Below are 19,460 nucleotides of genomic sequence, written 5' to 3' on the forward strand. Positions count from 1 at the left end.
GATCTATTCTCTTTTGTCCTAGAACACAGGAACAAAGAACCATGGTTACAGAAAAGGAAGTTCTGGCTGAATTTTAAGATAAACTTCCTTGGATGCCTTGATTTTTATATCAGAAAAAAACAGAATTTAGAAGTCAGTTCCCTAAACAGCCTTTTCCAACTAGACAAATCTCATAAGGGAAATAAAAACAAATTTGACAGGGGAAAAAAGAAAAAAAAATCCTGTTCTAACTTCCAGTGAAAATAGATAAAAATATTGTGCAGAGTTGATGATGACTGAGAAAGTTCTTCAACAGAAAAAATATAAAAGAAAACAAAGATTCTAGGGAGAATCTCAAGATGATTTCATTCTGCAATTAGTATGTGAAACTCTTCTGTAAAGATATTTCGAGTTACACAAAACACACAGTTATTAATCTTTTACTGGGAAATAAGCCCCAGAGAAAATAAAGCTCAAGTAACAATATAGATAGAAAAATTAAGATTGACATTCTAATTAGTGCTTTGTAAATGATTTCCAACAATTTTTTTTAAAAAGCAGCATAACTTGTTCCCAATGCTTAGTGCAGATAAAGAAGTATTTTGAAAATGTAGCAAAGAAAGGGTCTGGTGAAAGTTTCATTCCTCTTATAGGAGAAGCAAATTTAAACTTGGATGCTGTTCTTTATGAATGCGGGGTGGAGGCCTGCCTACTCACTACATCTTTGAAGCTGTTCTACCTTTGAAGCTGTCCTTACCACACACAGGATTCATACTGCACAAACATATATTCTCTTTCATGATTATCCATGATTCATACACCTATTGAAACTGTCCTTTCTCATCTTGTTTCAAATTACATTTTCCTTACATCAAGGTGGCTGGGATTGGAAGAGGGTTTGTTTCCACACCACTGTAGACTACATGATTTGGTGCCGTCCAAAAAAATATGTAGCCTGAAAGGGCATACATGTAGCAGCTCAGTAGTTAAAGCTCATGGAGTGGTAATACCTTTTGATGTCCTAGGAACAGAAAATTCACATCTTTTAGCTGGATAATGGAATTTAGCCTAATTCTTCCATTACCAAAACCCTCCACAAAAAAAACAAAAACAAAAAGCTCACCTGGGAAATTGCAGTCTTAAAACAGGATCATTTGAGGAAGACATTAAAACAGCATTACACAAGTGATTTGGATGTAGATTGTTCTGGAGAAGAGGGTGTGCGATGATTTCCTTCTCCAGCTCTTGGTGGTCGGAAACAATTGTGCTAGAGTGGAAAATGCATCAAAAGACTATGGTGTATCCTCTTCTGTATACCCTCTTCTTTAACACAACAGGAAGATGGTATACAAGACAGAAGGGGGAGAATTTCTGAATGAAACCTGGACATCTGAGGCCTCTGAGGGTTATTCTTGTATGTTTAAAATGCAAATTATTATAAAAAAGTCAAGACATCAATGTGATGTCTTGATATAAACAAAATGAACTTTATCGTACAGGTACTCAGGGATAGTAGATCAGTGCCATTTCTGAAAACTAAAACTCACACAGGTCTGACTAATTAGGTTTCTTATGGGATACCAGAAATGATTAATGGAGACGATAAATGACAGTAGACCAGAAGATCAGAATAACAGCAAGTTATAGTCCATATGTCTGGTGCTGGGTTTGGCTCAGCAATTACCCAAAATTCTGGAAAAAGATTGTTGCCAGTTTTTTCCCCCCAGTAGTAGACAAGATTAAATATATTTATAATGACAGGTGAATTTTTAAAAAAGTCCGAAAACCTGCAGAGAAATGTTACTGAGAGAACAGTAGTTTTAGATCTAGGATAGACTTCTGAATTCAACCAAGCAATGTATCATTGACATAAATCTTTCTTGCAACTCTCATTATTACATATGTCTATTTCCTAGAAAGGACAGGACCTAGGCGAAATTCTGCAATACATAAATTCTGATAAATCCTGGTCTAGGGAAGTTACTACTTTTTAATAATAGTTTGGTATATGGAAAACAAATAAACATAGGAGCCACTAGACAAATGTCTCAGGAAAGTTCAGCTTTTGCAATCACATTATTTATATTAAAATTTAATAATTTATATGAAAAATGTTTGATGTCATATACTGGCAGATCTGAAGTATAAATGATATGGTAATTGGAGACACATAGTCTTGGAATATACCTTGAACTGGTGGCCAGAAGAGAAAATACACAGTGATGACCTTGGGAGATGGGGAAGAGCTGTAGCTAGGGCCGTGATGGCAAACCTATGGCATGCGTACCAGAGGTGGCACGCAGAACCTTCTCTCTGGGCACGAGAGCCGTCACCCCAGCTCGGCTCTGCAGCATTTGCGTGCATGCACCTCCCACTGGCCAGCAGGTCTTTGGGACTCTGTTGTGCATGTATGGGGGGCATGGGGCGTGCAGGAGTCATGTGTGCATACATGGGATAGGGCGCATGCATGGGATCGTGCACATGGGAGTTGTGTGTGCATGCGTGGGGATGGGGCTTATGCGTGGGAGTCGTGTGTGCATGTGTGAGGGGTGGGGGTCACACCACATATGTGGGGGCAAAGGGGGCATGTGCGCATGCACAGGGCACATGTGAGGGGCACATACAAGTGTTGCATTTTGGGGATACGTGTCCACATGCATGCTTTGGGCACTTGGTGCCAAAAAAGTTATCCATCACTGAGCGAGAGCAATGTTCTTGGCTGGTTAGAAAAGTGAGCTGAGAATAAAAGAATGAAACTTAATAAAGAAAAGTAATATTATTATTTAGAATAAAGAAATGCACAAGTTAAGCTACCCAATTCCATACAGTCTGGTCAGTATACAGTAGTTCAAAATGCAGTTCAATAAAAATCTATTAAAATAATGTCACCTCAATCTTACGACTCTCAACAAAATAAGAAAAACCAAAACTATTTCAAGAAAATAAAACCATAAATAAAGTTACAACAAAACTATAAGATCTTTAAAGAAACAGGCATGCTTGAAGCAATCAACTGGAGCCAGATAGAATTTTATGATCTTCCTGAATAGTCTGGAACGGTGGTTGCCAACCGGTGGGCTGGGGACCACTGGTGGTTCACGAGAAAATTTTGGTGGTCCGCAGAGAAATGTCACCCCCAAAGCAATCCAGGCTTGTGTCACTTGCATTGCAAATGAAATAGTGAGGGGAGGGGGGAAAGGGCAGAGGGGGGGAACTTGCCCCACATGCCCCACACGCCTGGCCTGGCCACTGGGTTGCTTCTTTCTGCTTCTTTCTTCTTCTTCTGCTTTTGGCTGCACGCAAGGAAAGCAGCAAAAGTCTTTCTTTCTCTCCCGCAAACTCCACGAGAAATGAGTCTTTGGGACCCTGCAAGGCATCCTGCTCGAAGAGGCTGCGCCAGCACGACCAGTCTCACAAAGACTCATTTCTAAGTCGGGCTCAAGCAACAAGCTGGTCAGACAATGATTGTTGCAGTCAATAGATCAACATTCAATTGATCTGAAAAAATAGTCGATTCTGTATTTGTGGGAAAATGCTAAGAAGTAGCACCAGCTAAGGCTCTTGTATGGAATGTTAATTTAAACTGAGAGAATTGGGCTTTTCCACCTGGGTGTGGTGTTTTGGTCCCAAACCAACATATCCTAGAACTTCAACCCGTTCTGCTGGCAAAAATTTCATGCAGGTTTTCTTTGGGAGAGACTGACCCCATTTTGCCTGCTGTAATATGATTATGCATACTTCAGGATATTTCTGGATGCTGCCAACAGTGAACTTGCTGCAGCACTGCCATTATCTCACAACACTTTGATTACTGATTAGGATTTGGTGGATACTGAAGCAAAACTGATAAAAAAATCAACACTGCCAGTTTCTCCTTGTAATCCAGGTGATAGGTTGCAGATGAAACCAAAGGATATAGTTAGAAAGGATGGATGCTCTTTACAATGCCTATGGTGCCCAAGACCTGTATCTCTATTTCCAAACATGGGGCAGCCAATTTTCTGATTTACAATAAATATGGAAATCTGGCTATTAAATATTCTAATGGATGAGTGGTTGGCACATAGGAAAGTTTAGGTACAATAGGAGGGAGTTCTCTTGGTTGACTGTCTAAGCTTACTTCTGCTTAACTCCATATTCTCCTGATATTTACATGTCAGCCAATATATTTTTGTACAAAGGATTTACCGGTGCTCCAGAAAAATCAATAGATCCATATTGAGAAACAACTGGATGACTGGGCATTGGTGCAGGGCATATCTGACTTCTCACCCAGATAGCTTGAAAAGTGACTACGGTTCCTTCCCTGGCTTTTCCCCTCAGTTGCCCCAGATTGCTTTAGTGTACATAAGAGAGCTTGTGATTTTTCTAATGGCTTGTGATGCAGAACACAGTAACAGGAACCTTCGGTCATGTTTCTCAACTTGTTGTACATTAAAACTAAATAGCAAGAATCACCCCCTGATCTCATTACGGAAACGGAATGAAGCATAAGGACTGCAGGAATTATTTTAATGTAATGTGAAAAGAAGCCCTCTGTCTTTGTGTATGTGTGTGTATGATGAAAAGCACTGAATTAATGGGGGATAACTATATCAGAAGGATCAAGATCTCCTTTATCAGCTTTTGGATATTGTCAGATTTGAAATTCTGAACAGCACGGAACAGAGTAATCAGATGTTAGGGTATGAACAAGCCTAAGTTGCCATATTTAAAACTAGCTTCTTGTTATCTTTTCTTCACCCATCATTCAGTATGTTTATCACACATTATTCCTTCATTCAGTCCTCAGCCGTATTGTTTTGCCTCATTTTCTCTGCCACCTTAGATTTGTGTAACATCACCTTAAATTATTGCTGACATAAATCACTATCCCATAACAGTAGAAGTCAATCTGATCGCTTTAAAAAGAAATCCTTTTATACAATAGTAGACCTTTGTGGGAATTGAATTTCAGAAAGGAAATGTGAAGTAGCAGTAAAACAATGTTGTGCTGATTGTTGTGCTTAATACCTGGGAAGATCCTGGAAAAGATAATAAGCAACAGATTTGCAAACACCTAAAATCAAGCAAAGTTATAAGCAGAAGCCAACATGGATTTGTCAAAAATAGTTCATGCCAAATAAATCTTATTTCACACTTTGACAAAGTGATTAAATTAGTGGACCAACGAAATGCTGTGGATGTAGTATACTTGAATTTCTGTAAGCATTTGACACAGTAGACCACCACCTACTTCTTGGCAAGCTAGAAAAATGTGGGATAAATAGCGTTACCAGCAGATGAATTTGTAACTGGCTGACCAATTGATCCAATTCAATGGAACTACATCTACACAGAGGGAAGTAACAGTGGAGTACCCCAAGATTCCATTTTAGTCCCAGTACCCTTCAACATTTTCATAACGATTTGCATGAAGGAATAGAAGAGGAACTCATCCAATTTGCAGATGATACCAAGCTGGCAGAAATAGCCAACACCCCAAAGATAAGCTCAAGATCCGGATGGACAGACTTGAACACTGAACCCTATCTAACAAAATCAAACTCAATGTAGAGAAAAGTAAGGTTTTACACTTAGGCAAGAAACACCAAACATAGAAATTAGGTCAGTGATGGTGAACCTTTTAGGCACTGAATGCCCAAAGTGTACGCATGAACGCCCAAACTGCAAGGCACATGGGTGCATGTATGCATGCCCACACATGCATGGCAGCGACCCAAGGATCAGCTGGCCAGTGGGAGGTGGGGGATCCCAACACTGGCAGCTCTGCAAGAGATGAGATATTCTTCTGTTTCCCTGCAAACGACGGAGAGAAATGCCATGGAGAAATGCAGTGGAGCTAAGCTGGGGCGATGGCACATGTGCCAACAGAGAGGGCTCTGCGTGCCACCTCTAGCACATGTGCCATAGATTCACTACCACCAGATTAGGTGAAACGTGGCTCAACAGAAGTAACTGTGAGAGGGATCTTGGAGTACAAGTGTATGATCACTAAAAATATGATCCAGCGGTGTGTAGCAGCAGGGAAAAAGGCCAGTACAATTCTAGATTGCATTAACAGGAGGATACAATCAAGATCACATGACGTATTAGTAGTGCTCTATAAAGCCTTAGTAAGACCACACTTAGAATATTGCATCTAGTTTTGATCACCATATTATAAAAAAGATATTGAAACTCTGGAAAAAGTGTAGAAAAGAGCAACAAAAGCAGCCTGGAAGCAATACATATGAAAAACACTTGCAGAAATTGGGTATGTCTAGTCTAGTGAAAAGAAGGACTAGTGGTGACACGATAGCAGTGTTCCAATATTTGAGGGGCTGCCACAAAGCAGAGATGATCAAAGCACCAGAAGGCAAATCAAGAAGCAACGGATGGAAACTAATCAAGGAGAGAAGCAACTTAGAACTAAGGAGAAATTTCCTGACAGAACAATTAATCAGTGGAACAACTTGCCTCCAGAAGTGGTGCTTGCTCCATCACTGGAGGTTTTAAGAAGAGATTGGACAATCACTTGTCTGAAATAATATAGGGTATCCTGCTTGTGCAGGCATGACTAGAAGACCTCCGGGGTCCCCAACTCTGTTATTCTGTTCTGTTCTGTTTATAGCAAGGATTGGCAACTTGCTGCTTCTCCAATCTTTGGACATATAGGCAAGAATTTATAGTAACTGCTGTTGTGCTGGGTAGTAATAAATCTATAATTCTGGTAGACCTTGACTGGATGTTTAGTTACCATTCATGTAACAGTGGACGTCCCGAGGGCTACTTACCAATTTCAGAGTTCAGATGTCCGTCCTTCCATGATTCCATTTCAGATGATTGGCAACTGGCCTGCATGTACAGCCATTTGCAGCATCCAGCGGTCATATGGCCATGATTTATTGCTTTTTGCCAGAAATTGCTATTTACTTCCAGTTTCTGGCCAAAAAAGTCCCATCCATTATGAACAATGGATTTGCTTAATAATTGCCATGTTTGCTTTATGAGTGACATATTCATTTAACAACCACCACAAATTGGACACAATCACACGGTGACGTGCTTAATAACCAGCACAATTTAGGACTGTAATTCTGGACTCAGCTGCGTTCATAGGTTGAGGACCATCTATGTACATGGTAGATGTTAGTGGAGTATGGTTTTCTATTGCTTTACATTTCTATCCCTTCAAAATGGAAAAAACGCTATGGCTAGGAAGTAAGATAAATATAAGCATGAGCAATGTGTGAGATAAAAGTAAGCCTCAGTCAGGAATATAACTTTGATTAAGTGATTTTTTTAAAAAACTAACCCTTATCCTAATAATAGGGTTAGTTTTATTCATGGGGCAGGGGCAAGTTGTCACATGAATTCATTTATCATTTTAGGAGCATAGGGTATCACAAAATTCAAAAAAAATCATATGGCATATGAATTCAATGTATTGTCAAACATGACACACAATGTCAAACATGAATTTCTTTCACAAACTCCTATTTATTTATTTAGCATATGGCATGTCAGACATGGACTAGCAATAGCAAATTCCTATATTCAATTCTTTTTCCCATTCTATTTTTTTTAATTGTTAGGCATTAACACACTGTTGATGTATTAGCAATGAAATATTTTCTTGACAATTGCTACTTTTGGAGATTATTTCCAAAATAAGCAATCTGGTACAGGAATAGATTGCAGATGTCAGAAATTGCCATCTCAAAGAATGTCAATTGCCTAAACATTATTTTTCTCAAGCAAACATTCATGATAACACAATAAACAGATTACTACTATACATAGTGATTTAAAGACAATGGTAGTTACCAGTGGGAAGATCTCCTTCAGACAGTTTTTTGGAGATGGTCCCTCCTATGAAAAAACTCATTATCCTTCAAGATAATGATAGGTTCTTCACATTTTGTCTTCCGTTTCTTCCTTGAGAAATCACTTTAAACACAGCATCTAAGCATTGTCAGCCTCCTGCAGTGAGCTATGTGGAAGAACAGCAGGTTGTGAATTTCTGAAATGCAGAAATCAGATGGTCTCTGTAGCTAAATATCTAATTTCTATTTCAAGCAGCATAACTGTTTAGAGAGGAGGAGTAAGGAATAGTATGTTTATGGGGGAGAGATACTCTTGGAATAATACTTAGCAAGCAGCATTTTTAGGTCCCATCAAGGAAGCTAGCAACAACATTCAATGTAAAGATTTATTTATGGAGTTAATAATCAGAGAATGAAAGCTGGCTGGATGACTTTGGGGCAGTTGTTTTCTTTAGCCCAACCCATCTTATAAAGCTGTTGTTTTGGAAAGAAATAGAAAATGGGAGCACTATGTAAGCTGCCCTAAGTTGTACAAAATAAAGATATAATAATAGTAATGGAAGAAATAAGAACTGGAGAAGTTAACAAAATACAAAGACCTAATGTCATACATCCTACTGGGTTAGGCAGCAAAAGAAACTCCTAGGACTTTTTTTTTTAACCAAGAACATAACTTTACTAAAGATTCCCTATGGGTACAGAAGTAGAAAAGCCAGTTCTAACAGTGTGCACACAAATAGTATAGGAAAACTTTCCCTTCCCCCTCCCCCACCCCCAGACCGCCTACTGCCCATTGTCCACCAATCACTTGCATTCAGTTTGTTTTGGGAACAATTTTGTCTGCCTTAGACATTCCCAGTTGGTGAACTGGGGTGTTGGGTCCATCTCAGGCTTATAGTCAGTACAGTTGCATTCCAAATTTCCCTCCCAAGCCTCTCTTAAATTCCAATGCCTTCCCCCCTGTTACTGTTGTTGAACTGCAAGTGGGGCTGTGTAGTGAGTCAACCCTGACACCTGCAAATAGAAAGACTGCGGCAAAAGAAAACAAAGATACTTTGACTACAATACCAAAACACCACTTGAACACCATCAGCACTGACAAATTCACCATCAGTTCATTGCAAAAGGCAGCTTTACCTCAAATACCTTACATCCTATGATGATACCTCTAATACCGTCAAACATAAACACCTACTTTTCCCAGGTCCTTGAGAAGGACTGGATAGGTGGATAAAAATAACAATTCCAGTCTGAACATGGGGCTGACTGTGACAATCATATTTCAGATTGATTGATGAAACCTCTAGGGTTAGGTTAAAGGTTAAAGGTAAAGAATTGAAGGCTTAGTTGGTATTTTCATTTGTCTTTCCATGAATAGGAAGAGTAGGGTGTAGGAAAAGGCGTGGGAACAACATTAAATTTCTGAAACCATGCCTAAGTTTTTAGAACAAACTGATGCTTTTCACAGACTGGGAAAAATGGATTTCTTTGAAACATGGCGGGCTTGCTCAGAAGGGCTTTAAACTGGATCCTGAAGAGATTGGAAATAAGTACATGGAGTAACAGTTTCAGGTAAGTATTTTTGCATTGTAAGAATTCTGACAATTGAAGCTCACACATCTTTACATTGTTGAGGTTGAGAAACACTGGTTTGGGTAATCATCATTTGAATCCCACTAGCCAGAAAACTAACCTTATAAAAGAAAATCCTACATTGACAGCTACAAATAGCTCCAAGGGAAAAAATAAAGATGCTATCAGGTTGATAGTTCAAAGAAAAATGTTCCTGGCTGGTTAGAAAAGTGAGCTGAAATTAAAAGAATGAAACTTAATAAAGAAAACTAATATTATTATTTAGAATAAAGAAATGCACAAGTTAAGCCACCCAATTCCATACAGTCTAGTCAGTATACAGTAGTTCAAAATGCAGTTCAATAAAAATTAGAACTATTAAAATAATGTCATCTCAATCTTATGACTCTCAACAAAATAAAGCAAACCAAAGCTGTCTCAAGAAAATAAAATCATAAGTAAAGTTATAACAAAACTATAGAAAACTACAGTTTTCACACCGGTATGTATCCAAAGTTCATGGGAGAAGCCATCTAAGTAAACATGCCTTTGAGATTCCTAAATAGCAATGGAACAAATAAATGTCTTGGGCTCAAAGAGTGAGATGTCTAAATGAACAGTAGAGTTGGCTGGGTGGATATAAACTATATATCTTTTTTATAGAATCATCTTTTCCATTTCTAATTCTTATTTTTTCACATCCCTAAGAAGTTTCGTTAGAGTAGAATTTTGTAGTCAATACACATTTCAGAGCCCTCAACTAAGCTCTTTATTCTAACTGAGAAAATAGCTAACACTAGAATTAGTATGATTAAAAGCCCAAGGGATATGCAGAGAGTTTCCTCATTACAGATTGCTAGTTAATTTCAAGCAATGTGATATCCAACTGGAAAATTGGGTTGACTGCAAGGTACAATGGAGGCTGTGGAGGTATGGAATCAAATGCTTGCAAATCAAAATAAGATACTACATCACAGTTTACTAATATAGCATGTTAAGTAATCTTATTTGTAAAGCACTTAGTTGCCAGTAAGGGTCAAAATGAAAAAAGAGAAAGCAGAGAAAGAGTAAAAACTAAATCTGAAGTGTTTTTTTAGTATAACAAATCAATTTGTGATGAAGTTAACATTAAATAGTTACCTAAAGGTTAAAAACAAAAAGAATAAGAAAATGTTCATCACCCTGATGTCCAGCATCTATCTCTAAATGTATCAGGACTTTATTCCAAACATTCTCAGGAATTTATTTGCATCCATGAGGGGTACAAAGCAATGGTTTCATGCAAAGTGAAATGATGATTTTTCATTTTATACATATGGTTAGATATAATTTTACAGAAGGTATGAATCGCTTCCTTTTATTTTAAGAAGCAATTTAACATCAAACAGAAAGGGCTTGCAAGAATGTAAAGAAAGTAGCAGCAGGTTGCACAATTGTTCATAGTAACATTTTCTTTAACCTTCTGGCAGCACTTATGAAGTGGAGTGAGGCTATGCTATGATCTATCTAAAATTATGCTTTTCTTTAAAGAAAGTTTAGTGATGGAGGGTAGGTTTGTTATGTAAGGCTCTTCCCAAATAGAAAGAAGTGTAGCAAACTGTACATCAGCTCCTTATAGGCTAAACATATTTTTGAACTGCTTGAAGCATGTTAATCTGTGTGAGTTCATCCATTTTCTCAATGAAATTTCTACATTTTTATTAGAACACAATATAAATGAATAATCTTTTGCTCAGCCCTGTAGTACAAAGAATACTAGGGCTTGCTCTGAAATACTCTATATTTAAAAGTTCAAAGGTCATCCCTCCAGAAAGTAAATGAATCTATATCTTTGCATAGACACAAGATCCAAAGAGTAATAACAAAAAATTTCAGAATGTGTTAAATCTATCAAGGAGAACAAGGTACCATGTAGGAGAACAAGGTACCATGTTCCCTGGTTAATGCTAAAATTTAGCAATAGAGAAGGCTTTATATTGTAGACTTAAAAGCACAAGAAATAACCACAGAGAATTTTGTTTTATTTAGGATAACGCCTACTACAATATTTAATTGGCCTTGAATAAAGATAGACTTATGGATGATCGATTAATGATCATTCAAAGTTATGAAGATCCTATGTTGGGACTATTTATGACCCAATTTAAAGTTTCAAAGGTTGGTCCTTTCCCGATTTCATATGATTGAACTTCAGCCATTTGCAGAATCCTGTGGTCATGTGACCACATTGTACGATGGTTTTGCTGAAAACTGGCATTTATTTCCAGTTTTTGGCAAAACTGTGCCCACAGAGAACCATTGTTGGCTTAATGACCAAGATGACTGCCACCAATTTTTTTTTTCATAAAATAGGTCCTGCAACCAATTCATTTTATGATCATCACAACCCCAGACAAACATCTCATGGTGAATCCTACTGATTTATGTAAAGGGGCATTTGTTTCCTACAATAATTTTCCACAAATTATTTCTAGAAAGTTAAGCTTTTTAAATTGTTTTGCTATTAGATTGTTTACTTATATTATAGAGTTGTTTTACAGTTTTTATTATCTCTAGTTGTCCTGGAAAGGCAATATGTACTGTATGTATGTGTGTGTATGTGTGTGTGTGTGTGTGTGTGTGTATGTATATATATGGTATTCAGTTTTGTTCGGGTATTTTCACACGTCATTATAGTTGTGCTTTTAAAGTTGTAGCAACGTTTCGGCAGAATCTCATCTGCCATCATCAGGCTTCTGTATTGTGTTCGTCTGTATTGTGTTCATCTGAACAAAGCTAAATACCATACATGTAAGTACCCACAAAAACTTAAGAAAACAAATCTATCTATCTATCTATTTATCTATCTATCTATCTATCTATCTATCTATCTATCTATCTATCTATCTATCTTTGGTTATTCGGGTTTTTTCCCACGTAAAATTGGAAGTATCTAGGTGATGTTTCAATGAAGTTTCATTCATCATCTTCAGGCTTGTGTCTTTGGCTTTGTGCTTCTCAGAGTAATTTACTGCCGAAACGTTGCTACAACTTTAAGGTGAGATCCCACTCGCCATCCTCAGGCTGGTTATACCAACATCAACTCCATCAACCAATCCAACTCAGCCCTTTATACCAACATCAACTCCATCAACCAATCCAACTCAGCCCTTTATACCAACATCAACTCCATCAACCAATCCAACTCAGCCCATTATACCAACATCAACTCCATCAAACAATCAAGAGGAAGCAGCACAGCCAACCAGCCCAGCACACCAGCCCCCCCCCCCCAGTATTTATAGAGAGATGGCAGCTCCGATCACACACTGCTTGCACTGACACGAAGCCGAAAGCACCAGACTGAGGATGACGAGTGGGACCTCACCGAAACATCGCCAAGATACTCTTAATCTTACATGGGAAAAGACCCGAACACACCTAGACCTACATACCTGTACCCATGAAAATCTACAAAAACAAATATATATATGCACACACACAGAGAGAGAGAAAGGGAATCAGTTTTTAGTGTTCTTTCTTATGAGCACCTGAAATTCAATGATTTACTGCTTGTGTGGAGGTTGAGTTTAATCTCTATTGTTAACTGCCAGTAATATGTCAATCATAATTAATTTAAAAAATACACATAAAAGTTTAATGCCTGTCATGGTAGTAAATTTTCAAAGCTAATTATGTGGTGTATATCTGGCATAGATATACTTGTTCTTCTATAAAGAAAGGTTTATATTGTTTTACAGAGTCTTAATTTTTATGTCATAGGAAATTTGGAAATCAAGTATCCTCTGACTACAGAATGATTAATTCTGAAAAAAGTATTTCTAATGACTTGGTCTCTAATTCAGCTAGGTTGCTGCTATTATGTTTGATGAGTAAAATGAAACCATTTCCTCAGCACTGAAGCAAATTAGCATTCACCTTATGGTTTTAATAAGGAGAAGTAGCTAGGGCCCATCTGTTGCTGTGTCATTTCAAGATGCTACAACACACTCAGCATATTCTAGATTAAAAAAAAATACCAGTGATTTTCAAAACTTAATTTTGGACTATCTCTGTTACACCCAACTATATTGCTTTATTTTCATGTGTGGTGTGGAGAACTTTTACTAAGCATTTCTGTAGATCAGTAACAGAGATCAGACTTCCTGGAAGTTGCCTATAGAACGTACAAGGGTGGCAAAGAATATTGGAAGAGATTTTGTTGAGGGTGAATAATATCTGGCTCCAATAGGAACGTGGAGCAGAAATGTAGTTATGAATAGGCTTTCCTTGAGATTGGAAGTCTGACAGTTAAAATATTTATAATTGATCAACACCAATCTGCGGCCTACAGCACCATCTTTGTCCAAAGTAAGAGCCTCAGCATTCTTTGAGCTTCCTTTCCCTCCCGCAAGCTGGAAATTCTGTTGGTTCACATTAAAGCCATTAAACACCTCTCATACTATATCAGTACTGAGCCACTGATTTCAAGTAACAAACACACACACACACACACACACACAGAGAGAGAGAGAGAGAGAGAGAGAGAGAGAATAAATAAAAGGAAGCAGAATGCAATGAGAAGAAAGTGATTATAAGACTTCTGCACCTGGGTCTCTCTTCAAAAGTGTCTTGCAATGAATCTAAAATTACTTGAAAGTTCTAGGATATGATTGTGCCAGTTCCCTGTACTTAGCAATTTAGGACAGATTATTTAGCACACCTTACTCTATAAACTTATGTGGTAGATACAAGCAATGTATCTTGCAGATAACCTCATGGAAATAGCAATAGCAATAGTACCGTACTTAGACTTATATACTAGTTCACAGTGCTTTACAGCTCCCTCTAAGAGTCAGCATGTTGTCCCCAACAATCGGGGTCCTCATTTTACCTACCTCAGAAATATGGAATGGATATTCTCAACTTTATATGCAACTACTGGTTAGTGTTTTTGATAGATGTTCCATTTTTTCATATGGTTACATAATTTCCCTCAATTTTGAAAGAATAATAATTTTGAATATCTTTATAAAGAGTTTGGGCATTTCATTAAAATTCCATAAAACCCAACTGACACATCAGATATAATCCTCCAGTTTGATAGCACTATATACATAATTAACAGGCTAAAGAGGAAAGCATGGCAGAGGTAGTCCTTGACTTACAACCATTTGTTTAATGACTGTTCAAATTACAAGGGCATTGAAAAAGGGACTTATGACCAGTTCTCACACTTATCACTGTTGCAGTCATGTGATCAAACTTTGCATGTTTGGCAACTGGCATATATTTATGATGGTTGCATTATCCCGATGTCCTTGCAATCTTCATGCAAAAGCCATAGTGGTGCAGTGGGTAAAATGCAATATTGTAGACTAATTCTGCCAACTGCCAGCAGCTTGATCCTGACTGGCTAAAGGTTGACTCAGCCTTCCATCCTTCTGAGGTCGGTAAAATGAGGACCCAGATTGCTGGGGGCAATATGCTGATTCTGTAAACTGCTTAGAAAGGGCCAAGAACTATGTAGTATATAAGTCTAAGTGCTATTGCTATTGCTATTCCTGGGAAGCTTCTGAGAAGAAAAGACAATATGGGAAGCCAGATTTACTTAACAATCACATGATTCACTTTTTAAAAAATTAATAACTGTATACAGAATGGATGTTAGATTTGATTTTATCTCAGTTTTGTCCTGAGATTCAGTTACCCATTCAGAAATGTCTTTCTTTTAAAAATTTCACACTGATATTTAGGATAGCTTCTGTACTTATAATTATTTTTTTCTGTACCTAATGTTTTTATTTAGATATATTTATAAGCAGTGTAGTAAATCATTTTTCTTAGTTCCAAGATTCAATCAAATATAAAAATGAGTTAAATGTCCTTGCTCTCACTCTTAATGTCAGCAATAGTTCCTCACTTAAATGAAGAGCTCCTGAAAATACCTTTTAAATCTTTAGACCAGGGGTCCCCAACCACTGGGCCCCAGACCGGTACCAGTCCGTGGAACATTTTCTACCGGGCCGCCGGTTTGCTGGGTGCCGCCATCTTGTTTTGATGAGAAAGTGCTTCCGGGTGAGCTTTTCAGGTTGGAAAGTGGCATTTGGGTCCTGAAGGAATCCTCGCGCCTTAGTTTCATTGAAAGGTGGGCGGCTTCGAACCAAACTAAGGCACAAGGATTCCTTCAGGACCCAAGGCAAGGCGAGCCGAGCGACCATCCCGAAGCCGTCTTGAAGCCTATCGACAAAGGTACAAAGGAGGAGTTGAAGGTGACGGGGAGAAGTGGAGGACAGCTGGCTGGCCGGTCGCTCAGCTCGCCTTGTCTTGTCATGTGTGCTGATGCCAGTACTGGGCCGCGGACCATTTTGTGATACTGGTACCGGGCCGTGGCACAAAAAAGGTTGGGGGCCACTGCTTTAGACAACATCATGTGAGGGGTTCTTGGTACTGAGCTTGGTTGTTTTTACCAAAACTAGGTAATGTTATCAGTGATAGTAAGGAAAGCATCTTTAACAAAAAGTTCCAAAGTCAAACCTTCAGACTGCTGTCAACCTGCATTTTTAAAATAAGTGTTCTGGGTAAGAATCAGTGCTTTAAACTAAAGTTTAAAACTTCTGGTACTGACATCATCATCAACAAAAGCCATTTACTGCTTTTTTTATAACATCAATGGGTTGAAAAAGTGGTACAAATAAGAATAGCTACTTTGGGTTTATGAGATTGGGGAGGGGGTAATTTCTATTCCAAACAAACAACTTTCCTGTAGCTATGAAAGAAGATTGAAAACAAAGCTGGAGAATTGCTTAATTGTTGATCTTCCTTTGCAAATCAGATCACTGGCTCTGCATGAATCACTTAGCTTAATAGTTGCTGAGGATTTTATTTGACTGTATGAGCCTGCAGGATAGTGCCTTTGAGTTTCAGAAAATTAAATGCCCAATCGAATCAGGGAGATTTTCCCATTGCAATTCCATTTTGTTAATTATATTTTAAAAAGAGGTTGAAGACATTCCCTATGAATATGGCTGATAATGGATCATGCAGAAGGGATGCCAATTTCAACCCTGCATTTTCCTCATATTGAATATTTTTTTTAAAAAAAATCCACCATCACTAGGAGCTGCCTTCTTCATAAAAACACTATTCAGTGCTTCTACATTTTTGAGATAACTTTTTTTTTTGCCTTTCATGGGTTTTGATAAGATTGAATTTTTAGATTTCTGAATACTGAATTTCAGTATACATATAAAAATCCTCCTTGCCTGCCTTGTACTCAAAAGTAAGATAAAATTTTCACAAACCTTTCCACCCACAATCCATATTAAGTCACACTGATCCATTTAATACTTCTTCCTTTTCTTTCTTCAGGCTAACCTTTGAGCCATGTCCTGCTGTCTTTTATGCTTGTGTTTCTTCCATTGTGCTCTGCTTACTTCATCTTCCATCTTTGTTATTTATCCTGCCTTCTTTTGTTGCATACATTATTCATGATGAATTTCTGAAGGTACAAATGCAGTAAGATGTAGGCTACATTATTTACTTACCTATCTATCCCACATCTTTATTCATCAGGATGTATTTTAGCCTGCCTGCCTGTCTGCCTGCCTGCCTTCCCGTTTGCCTCTGTATCTAACTTTTTACTTGTGTTATCTTTTCAATGAATGCCAGATCAGTCAATTACAAGATTGTCCCTCTTTTTCAATGCTGCTTTAGAAACTAACATTAAACTTTTTACACTAAAAACTGATTGTAAATTCATTTAGAATTCAGGAAATGTTTCATTCTCATCATTATGGAAAAAAATCTGAAAAGAGAACAAACTAATTGGCAAATACTAATGACAATTTCTTTCTACTCCTGGCTATTGGGAATGAGGTTATATGTAAAGTTCAATAACTAAACAACAGGATACATATACTGTAATCTAAATTAGACATTATTTATCAGAATAATCCATATCTAGATTTTTTTTTTCATTTAAAATAACTGAAATGCAGCTTGCTGAGTTTCCTAGACTGCAATATTTAATCAGTCTGCATAATGAATAGTTCTAATTGGCTAAAACATATGCCTACTTAACTGTCAGCAGATTTGATAATTTTGCATACTATTTTTAACATAAGTGCTTGAAAACTGCTGATGGAGAGCATCGTCTTAAGAACACATTTTTCCTCTTTCACATGCCAGAGGAATACCCGTTCTATGATTGTGCATGATTAAAAAAAATGTCTGCAACTTCCCCATCAGAAATACTGTATTTTACTCTACAAATGAATGAAGTGCAAATTATGTAGCTTTGCCATTATTACTTTTCTATACGTTTGGCAGTATTGCCTGATAGCAACACAACTTGAAGACATTCTGAGTTGTCTAATAGCAGAGATTGCAGAGTGGCATAGGAATACTTTCCCTTCCAAATATATCTGTATAATCAAATAACAACAACAACAACAATAATAATAAACATTTCTTAATAATTGTTTATTTATTCAACAATATTTAAAGCCTACCAAATCCTGCAGAATTTTGGGTGGGATATAATAATAAGTACAGAACAAAAATGAAAAGAATATACATTAAAACAAAAAATCTCTCAGGTACTCAAAACCAGTCTGCTTAGGCCATATACTCTGTAGGAAGAATCATATCCACTCCCTTTATTTCCATGCCCCCAAAGAAGGCAAAGAAAAACCATCCAAGGAAGCTAAATAATCCCTGCCTCCCAACCAGAATGGCCTCAAGTAACTCTGGTTAGAAGACTGAGACAGACCGAGGGCGGAACTGGCATCGCGATGATACGGCATGTGATCTTGGAGGTCTGATATCGCTGCTGATATCTTTGCTCCTGGACAGTCCTATCGGATCTAAACCTCCCAAAGAGATGGTGAAAGTGAAGAGCGCATCCTGTCGATCCCATGGATACCACAAAGTCCCTGGTAGATCCAGGAGAAGCTCTTCTTGCCAGCAGCAAAGAGACAGCCATTAAAGCTGCTGAAGTTGGGACAGCTCCGAAATGGAAGAGAGCAGAAAGAGAGAGTGTGCCGGTTTGGTGAGAACTTTTTTTTTACTCTAAGATCTGAAAGGACACCCTAAAGAAAAGAAAGAATCTGTAAAAGTTTTGACAGAAGTGATTAAGCGGCGATTTTAAACAGGAATGTCAAAGTAATGTTTTTTCTTCTTCTCATTGCTGGATTTTCTATATATGATCTTGTATTTTGAAACTGGACTGGTTTTTTCGTTTATATCTATTTTTTTCCTCTCCTTTTTGATTTTGTAATATTTTAGGCTAGAGGCTCCCTTTAGTTATTTAATTTTTTAAAAAATATCTTTTTCTTTTTTTATTGGGGTGGCATGCTTTTTTATGGTACAAAGGAACTAAAACACAGGGGTATTTTAGAAGACATTATATACGGGAGTCTCTGGTTAAACTGGGAGAAGATTAAAAGACAATGTTATTTGAAAATTCCAGCCTGGTTATCGACTATTGAAGCATTTTTGTATCCTATAATATACAAAAAGGAACAAACAGATATGGTGAAATACTGAATGAAAAGGGTGAACTTAAATCTATGCAAAAACTAGAGGAACAAGGTATAAAGATGAATTGGTTTTCATATGCGCAAATACATTCAAGGTATGATAAAGATTCTAAAACAGAAGGTTTCGATTATAAACTGACTGACTTAGATAAGAGTTTGACAGGTACTGATGAAAAGGTGATTAAAAAATTGTTTGGATAGCTATTAGAAATTAAACTAGAAGAAGAACAAGTTAAAGAAACTATGATTGCTTGGGGGAAGAATTTTGGATATGGGATTGATTTAGAGAAATGGCAAAAATTGTGGTCTCAAAATTATAAAATGACAATGTCAACAGCATATAAAGAAAATTTGTATAAGATGTTTTACAGGTGGCATTTCCCCCCAACAAGAATAGCAAGAATGTTCAAGAATAAATCTGAAAAATGTTGGAAATGTCATCAGACACCTGGCTCATATTACTGTATGTGGTGCACTTGTGCGGATGCTAAAAAATACTGGACTAAAATCCACATGTGGTTGGAAAAAATGACAAAAAAACATATAGACTTGAAACCAGTGATATTTTTATTGGGAATTT

Source organism: Pseudonaja textilis, chromosome 8 (genome assembly GCF_049901715.1).
Source record: "Pseudonaja textilis isolate UNSWEBS1 chromosome 8, rPseTex1.2, whole genome shotgun sequence".
NCBI lineage: Eukaryota > Metazoa > Chordata > Lepidosauria > Squamata > Elapidae > Pseudonaja > Pseudonaja textilis.